Source organism: Plecotus auritus (assembly GCF_963455305.1).
Source record: "Plecotus auritus genome assembly, chromosome: X".
Taxonomy (NCBI): Eukaryota; Metazoa; Chordata; class Mammalia; order Chiroptera; family Vespertilionidae; genus Plecotus; species Plecotus auritus.
In genome coordinates this window covers 15,734,912-15,741,009 of record NC_137784.1, presented here as the reverse complement: position 1 = coordinate 15,741,009, position 6,098 = coordinate 15,734,912, and the positions used below count along the sequence as shown (strand labels likewise).

At 50.1% G+C, this 6,098-nt stretch overlaps 1 pseudogene across 1 annotated transcript; it reads right to left on the bottom strand.

Moving 5' to 3' along the window:
• Positions 1-3,153: 3,153 nt before the first annotated feature.
• On the bottom strand, positions 3,154-3,721 carry LOC308239497 (hepatoma-derived growth factor-related protein 3-like; annotated as a pseudogene). Its single transcript has one exon. The product of its transcript is annotated as a hepatoma-derived growth factor-related protein 3-like (transcript).
• Positions 3,722-6,098: the final 2,377 nt, after the last annotated feature.

Sequence of the window (6,098 nt, the reverse complement as noted above, 5' to 3'; positions counted from 1 at the left end):
GAAAAGAAGGAATGCCAGGTGGGCGCAGAGTGTGCCCGGGGTGTCGGATTACTTTCTGTTTCCCACAATCCTTCATTAAATCCTTTTCGTTTGCTGGGCTTTGCAAAGTTGTCTTTTTAGTTGCTATGTGGGAAAAGGGCTTTTGGTCCAGAAATGCAGAGTCCTGGTTCCCAAAAAAAGAACACAGGATACTCCTTTGCTGGAGGCTTCTCAGCTCCCTCTGGGAGTTCACCAATGTGTGCTGGCCAGTGCGGGTCGCCCTAGGTTTAGCAGCCACCAGAGGACCCGCCTTGTACTGCCGAGGCCCTGGACTCGCCATGCAGGCCGCTCCCCTTCTGGTCATCCTTGGTTGCTCCGAAGATGCTGGTTGACGAAAGGGAAAGGGGGAATGCCAGATGGGCGCAGGGCATGTACGGGGTACAGCGGGACCGGAAAATCAAGGCCTGCCCCACGCCACCGCCCTATACCAATGACTTAAACACGGGTAAAAATGTCTTTTTTTTTTTCTTTCTTTCATTCTCAAAACACAGAAGGGCTACGTTAATCAGTCCAGGCCAACTGGGGTTAATTCAGAGACGACAAGGACCGTGTTGGTTCCTATCGAATCTGAGAATAAGAGACAAGCAAGTGCACAACCTTTCTGTGGTTTCTCTAAACATACAGCGTTCTCCAGGGTGGTTAGTTCCCTGGGCTGGTTTTCTACAGGTCTGAAGTTGTGTGACTTTGCTAGCCTGTTACCCCTCCGCGGTGCTTTTGTTTTTCTCTTTGCAGTCCTTGTCTTCCTCATCCTGGAGACTTCCGGGACTGTATAGAGGTTTCATGAAAGGGTAGGACTGTTTCCCTTTGGAGGCAGTGTTTTCATTCTTTCTTTTGCGTTTTCCATGTTCTTTGCTTGTATCCCGTGTTTACTTGCTGCTTGCATCTGCGGTGTTCCCGCCTTCTCCCTCACTTTCTGAAGAGCTCTGTTGTTGAATTACGCAGTATCCAGTGAAATTTACTCCCAGGTTATTTTGCATTTCCCACAATCCTTCATGAAATCCTTTTTGTTTCCTGGACTTTCCAAAGTTGTTTTTTTAGTCATTATATGGGAAAAGGGATTTTGGTCCAGAAATGCACATTCATGGGTCCGAAAAAAACAACACACGGGATACTCCTTTGCTGGAGGCTTCTCAGCTCCCTCTGGGAGTTCACCAATGTGTGCTGGCCAGTGTGGGTCGCCCTTAACTTCACAAATACCGGATCACCTGCCTGGTACTGCTGAGAACCTGGACTCGCCATGCAGGCCGTCCTCTTCGAGGTCATCCTTGGTCGCCCCAACGACCTGTCAGACCCGGGGAAAGGGAATGCCAGGTGTGCGCAGAGTGTGGCCGGGGTGCCGGGTTATTTTTGTTTCCCACAATCCTTCATTAAATCCTTTTCGTTTATGGACTTTCCAAAGTCGCTATATGGGAAAAGGGCGCTTTGTCCAGAAATGCAGAGTCCTGGTTCCCAAAAAAGAACACAGGATACTCCTTTGTTGGAGGCTTCTCAGGTCCCTCTGGGAGTTCACCAAAGTGTGCTGGCCAGTGTGGGTCGCCCGAGGTTTAGCAGCGACCAGAGGACCTGCCTTGTACTGCCGAGGCCCTGGACTCGCCCTGCAGGCCGTCCCCTTCAAGGTCATCCTTGTTCGCCCCAAAGATGCTTTCTGACTCAGGGAAAAGAGGGAATGCCAGGTGGGCGCAGAGTGTGCCCGGGGTACCGGGTTATTTTGTATTTCCCACAATCCTTCATTAAATCCTTTTCGTTTGCTGGATTTTCCAAAGTCACTATATGGGAAAAGGGCTTTTGATCCAGAAATGCAGAGTCCTGGTTCCCAAAAAAGAACACAGGATACTCCTTTGTTGGAGGCTTCTCAGGTCCCTCTGGGAGTTCACCAATGTGTGCTGGCCAGTGTGGGTCGCCCTTAACTTCACAAATACCGGATCACCTGCCTGGTACTGCCGAGAACCTGGACCAGCCATGCAGGCCGTCTCCTTCCAGGTCATCCTTGGTTGCCACAACGACCTGTCAGACCCGGGGGAAAGAGGGAATGCCAGACGTGCTCAGAGTGTGCCCGGGATGCCAGGTTATTTTCTGTTTCCCACAATCCTTCATTAAATCCTTTTCGTTTATGGGCTTTCCAAAGTCACTATATGGGAAAAGGGCGCTTTGTCCAGAAATGCAGAGTCCTGGGTCCTAAAAAAAGAACACAGGATACTGCTTTGCTGGAGGCTTCTCGGCTCCCTCTGGGAGTTCACCAAAGTGTGCTGGCCAGTGTGGGTCGCCCTAGGTTTATCAGCCACCAGAGGACCTGCTTTGTACTTCCGAGGCCCTGGACCAGCCATGCAGGCCGCCCCTTCCATGGCCATTTTTGGTCACCCCAAATAAGCTTTCTGACTCCGGGAAAAGAAGGAATGCCAGGTGGGCGCAGAGTGTGCCCGGGGTGTCGGCTTACTTTCTCTTTCCCACAATCCTTCATTAAATCCTTTTCGTTTGCTGGGCTTTGCAAAGTTGTCTTTTTAGTTGCTATATGGGAAAAGGGCTTTTGGTCCAGAAATGCAGAGTCCTGGTTCCCAAAAAAGAACACAGGATACTCCTTTGCTGGAGGCTTCTCAGCTCCCTCTGGGAGTTCACCAATGTGTGCTGGCCAGTGCGGGTCGCCCTAGGTTTAGCAGCCACCAGAGGACCCGCCTTGTACTGCCGAGGCCCTGGACTCGCCATGCAGGCCGCTCCCCTTCAGGTCATCCTTGGTTGCTCCGAAGATGCTGGTTGACGAAAGGGAAAGGGGGAATGCCAGATGGGCGCAGGGCATGCACGGGGTACAGCGGGACCGGAAAATCAAGGCCTGCCCCACGCCACCGCCCTATACCAATGACTTAAACACGGGTAAAAATGTCTTTTTTTTTTCTTTCTTTCATTCTCAAAACACAGAAGGGCTACGTTAATCAGTCCAGGCCAACTGGGGTTAATTCAGAGACGACAAGGACCGTGTTGGTTCCTATCGAATCTGAGAATAAGAGACAAGCAAGTGCACAACCTTTCTGTGGTTTCTCTAAACATACAGCGTTCTCCAGGGTGGTTAGTTCCCTGGGCTGGTTTTCTACAGGTCTGAAGTTGTGTGACTTTGCTAGCCTGTTACCCCTCCGCGGTGCTTTTGTTTTTCTCTTTGCAGTCCTTGTCTTCCTCATCCTGGAGACTTCCGGGACTGTATAGAGGTTTCATGAAAGGGTAGGACTGTTTCCCTTTGGAGGCAGTGTTTGCATTCTTTCTTTTGCGTTTTCCATGTTCTTTGCTTGTATCCCGTGTTTACTTGCTGCTTGCATCTGCGGTGTTCCTGCCTTCTCCCTCACTTTCTGAAGAGCTCTGTTGTTGAATTACGCAGTATCCAGTGAAATTTACTCCCAGGTTATTTTGCATTTCCCACAATCCTTCATGAAATCCTTTTTGTTTCCTGGACTTTCCAAAGTTGTTTTTTCAGTCATTATATGGGAAAAGGGATTTTGGTCCAGAAATGCACATTCATGGGTCCGAAAAAAACAACACACGGGATACTCCTTTGCTGGAGGCTTCTCAGCTCCCTCTGGGAGTTCACCAATGTGTGCTGGCCAGTGTGGGTCGCCCTTAACTTCACAAATACCGGATCACCTTCCTGGTACTGGTGAGAACCTGGACTGGACATGCAGGCCGTCCTCTTCGAGGTCATCCTTGGTCGCCCCAACGACCTGTCAGACCCGGGGAAAGGGAATGCCAGGTGTGCGCAGAGTGTGGCCGGGGTGCCGGGTTATTTTTGTTTCCCACAATCCTTCATTAAATCCTTTTCGTTTATGGACTTTCCAAAGTCGCTATATGGGAAAAGGGCGCTTTGTCCAGAAATGCACATTCATGGGTCTGAAAAAAACAATACACGGTATACTCCTTTGCTGGAGGCTTCTCAGCTCCCTCTGCGAGTTCACCAATATGTGCTGGCCAGTGTGGGTCGCCCTAGGTTTATCAGCCACCAGAGGACCTGCTTTGTACTTCCGAGGCCCTGGACCAGCCATGCAGGCCGCCCCTTCCATGGCCATTCTTGGTCGCCCCAAAGACGCTTTCTGACTCTGGGAAAAGAGGGAATGCCAGGTGGGCGTAGAGTGTGCCCAGGGTGTCGGGTTATTTTCTGTTTCCCACAATCCTTCATTAAATCCTTTTCGTTTATGGGCTTTGCAAAGTAGTCTTTTTAGTCGCTTTATGGGAAAAGGGCGTTTGGTCCAGAAATACAGAGCCATGGTTCTTATAAAAGAATACAGGATACTTCGTCTGGGTAATGACATCATGTAGCAACTCCCGGCTTCTAGTGTTTAACTTCGTAAACACTAGATTACCTGTCTAGTACTGAGTAGTCTATGGACGTGCTATTCCAAGTGCTCCCCGTCCTGGTTGTTGTTGGTCACCAGGAAGATGCTGGCTGACCATCCTTGCACTCAGTTACCTGGCCTTTAGACTGCTTCATGCCTCCTGCTTCTTTTACTGGGCGGCCATGTGGTCAGATGAGGGGAAACAGCGAATGGTGGCAGGTGTGTACATCTTGCCCACGAATCACTTCCTTCCTCGTATCTGACCAACATAATGTCTCGGATGTTGCACAGCCTGCCTCTTTTCATCTGAGGCCTCCCTTCTGCTTCTGGCCGAGTTCAGCTGGGCCTGTTGCCTCTTCTTAACTCCTGTTGCGGTAGCAACTACAACTGCAATCCAAATATTGTTTTCAAGTGCTCAACTTCCCCCCCTTCTTTAATTTTAAATGATAGCCTTGGTGGTTATAGTATTCTTGGATGTAGGCCCTTGCTTTTCATTATTTTGAGTACTTAATGTGACTCCCTTCTCTCCTGATGTGTTTGTATTGTTAAGTCAGGTGATTTTCTAATGGAACTTCTTTGTAGTTAATTTTCTGTCTGCCTTAATGCCTTTAAGATTCTGTCTTTGTCTTAACATTTGCCATTTTAATTATGATGCATCTAGGTGTGGTTCTCTTTGGGTCCATCTGAGTGGACTCTCTGTGTGTCAAATTTGTGTGACATTTTCCTTCATCAGATAGGGGAAGTATTCTGTTGGTATTTCTTTAAACAGGTTCTGTGTTCCTTGCTCACTCTCTTCCCCTTCTGGAATCCCTATAATGTGGATGAGCAGTTCTCTCCATTCCCATGGAACTTGCCTCTGTGGAGGTATCCTTGTCTTGGCCAGGATATGTTGAACAGACTCATGTTGGTGCATGGTTCCCATTGTTTGCTGGAGGAAGGGCATGCATTTCCTCTTTTTCCAGTGCTTCAGCTCCGCCTTGCTTGTTGGCACACCCTGTCTGCCACTTCGAGCAAGGTGGGGGAGATACATGAAGAACAAAAAATCAGCCCTGCTTGGGATTCCAAACCTTCAGTGTCACTGTTCCATCAGGTGGCTGTGCCTCTGCCCGGGTTCTGCCCAAATACCTGATTCTCCAGAACCCTCAGACCAAGTTGCAGGGGTGCAGATTTCCAGTCCAGAGCCATTACTCCTTGCCTGGGGTCACTGGCGTGCTGGTCAGAAGCAGCTGTTCTGCAGCTGGGTGCTGAATGACCTCCCCAGTATTTTTAGGTGGGCAGGGGCTATCCACCTTCGTCAGTCCTACTGTCCAGTTCTCGTCATGCTGTCTACCAAGAGTTCCGTGAGGAAATAAATTGTCCCTCACATTTGGTGCTGGCTGTGTCCTTTAGTCCCCTCCTCTGCCCCTGAGCTCCACCATGTGATCCCTCCTGCAGGCACACATCAGGGTGAACTTCCCAGGTGGAATGATGGGAAACTCTTGCAGGGCTCCCTCTGCTCCCTCAGGGTGTTTCAACCTCAGGCTCTTGCTCCTGTGCTCCCACTGTGGCTCCCTACCTCTCTCTGCCTCAGGCTTTCCCCACTCTCCAGAGATCCACAGCTTTTTCATTCTCAGTAAGGCCCTTGGTTCTAGCAATGCCTGGGGTTGGGAAGACTACAGCCCCCTCCTTGGCTAACAGCACTTATGGCCCTCGGGCCGTGTCCTGGCCTGGAGGGTGGGGGTGGTGGTGGTGGTGGTGGTTGCAGCAGTG